Source organism: Pundamilia nyererei, unplaced genomic scaffold (genome assembly GCF_000239375.1).
Source record: "Pundamilia nyererei isolate P.nyererei 1_Seehausen unplaced genomic scaffold, PunNye1.0 scaffold04201, whole genome shotgun sequence".
In the NCBI taxonomy this organism is placed as follows: domain Eukaryota; kingdom Metazoa; phylum Chordata; class Actinopteri; order Cichliformes; family Cichlidae; genus Pundamilia; species Pundamilia nyererei.
In genome coordinates, this window is record NW_005191602.1 from 1 (window position 1) to 1,991 (window position 1,991).

Here is a 1,991-nt window from a genome sequence, read left to right on the forward strand (position 1 = left end):
CCAATCCAGTTGTAGGCCTCATTCCTGACTGAGGCACTGGCACACACAGAAAACAGATATATGATGGAATGTCATAAAAGGTCTGTGTTTTTTCTAAACCTTTAAACACTTTCCAAAGTACAAATGCAAAGACTGGACAAGCTTTTACCACAGACGCATGCTCTTACAAACCTGGTCTCAGCTATATTGGTAGCAATCACAATCTTTCGAACTCCAGGAGGAGGCCTTTTAAAAACCTGAGAAGAATTAGAGAGAAAAATTGAGCAGGACATTTGTGATATTGAAAGGGGACTAAAGTAGGACACAATTGACAAAGAGATGGTCCGAGAAAGAGAAAAAAGAGAAACTGAAGAATACTGACCTGTGTCTGGTTAACAGTTGGCATGAGGGAGTGTAAAGGGATGATAACAAACCGGTCTGAAATGCAACAGGACACAAAAGAAAAACTCAAATAAAACACTGACTGTCAATTTAAGATACAACTAGTCCATAGGCTGAACAATTATGTGTTCTATAACAACAAGTATCATGAAACCATGGAGAATTCTACAGCCACAGCACCCCTACTTCAGATAGGTGGAAGATAACGGATGAATGGAAAAATTGCACCACAAATAGTGACATAGTTGCTGGAGTCCACTTAACTTAAAATGACATACGTGTTTAGCAACTTTGTCTTTACATACAAATATACGCAAAATACAAGCAATCAGCAACCAGCGGAGTCAAGTCATCTTTTGCGAAAATATAAGCTGGAAGACAAATCTTTCATAATACAGAGCCTTTATTTCCAAACCTTTGCTAAACTTTCAGAGTTAACTGTATATCACAACTGACAAAGAGACCAGTTGACTATTGCAGTCAAACTCTATTTGTAATCTGTCACCAAATGCAAAACCAGCAATCGGGAAACCACCCTCATTTTGACTCCAGTGAGACTAAGCCATAAGCAGTTAAGAAAATGGGTGTATTTCAACAAAGTGGCGCAATGATGAGTGCTGTCTCGTCATGGTAAGAAGATCCTGGGTTTGAATCTGCCCGTGTCAGTCCGCTCCGGGTACTCCATCTTTCTCGCACAGTTCCAAGACATACTTGTTAGGTTACGTGGCGATTCTAAATCGGCCTTAAGTGTGAACTATGAATGGTTGTCGTCTCTCTCGCCTTGTGATAGACTGACGACCTGTTCAGTGTACCCTGCTTCTTGCTCTATGACAGCTGTAATAGGCTTTTATATTGCTGCGACCCTGAATTCAATAAGTGGTTAAGAAAATCAAAGGATGGATTTCTCAACTGTGGAACAGAAAACTGTATAGTCAAAGCAAGAAAGAAAAATTGCAAGACACCGACGTGCATTCACTTCCATGCTGTACATCCTGAATGTGTGTTTCTGTTTGCATACCTGATCGGAACATTTGCTGAGCCATGAGAAGGTCATTGAGAGTACTGATATTGTCCCAACCAGGCAAGAACACCAAGATTGCTCCTTCCTGTCCAAGACATGATACAAAACTCTCAACACAGCTGTAAGTCACAAAATCCAGCAGGGTCTCAGTAGATTGCGGGTCCAGCAAACAAGATGCCCATGACCTCAGAGGAGCTGAGCTGAGGCAGATACTGTAGATATGATTTGCTCTCAGCTCCCAACCTCTACATTCACATTCAGACACAAAATAGCCACTGAAACTCCAACATCTTTATGACAAATGCATCTTTATAGTACAGGAGAGCATCTGATTAACATTAACAAAAGCACTGACTTAATTTTCCCCACAATAGCAAAGAGAAAAGGAAATCAATAAGTCACATGAAAAAGTACAGACACAGAAACGCTAGCTGTGAAAACATAAGAAGAGAAGACTAAATGCTGAGGAAATCTCTGCGCATTGAGCTCTTTTGTCAGTGGCTGCAGATTGCTGACCACTTAATGGATATCAGGCATCGGCGCCTCATTCACAAAGCCAAAATCCATTACAGTAATGCTGTAATGGTTT

The 1,991-nt window shown here is 40.8% G+C and overlaps 1 long non-coding RNA gene across 1 annotated transcript; it reads right to left on the minus strand.

Annotated features, from left to right (window-relative positions):
* Positions 1–170: 170 nt before the first annotated feature.
* Positions 171–1,483, minus strand: LOC102210429 (uncharacterized). Its single transcript, XR_312623.1, has 3 exons — positions 1,400–1,483; positions 362–417; positions 171–236 (listed from the first exon to the last, which is right to left on the minus strand). It is a non-coding gene; the product is annotated as an uncharacterized LOC102210429 (long non-coding RNA).
* Positions 1,484–1,991: the final 508 nt, after the last annotated feature.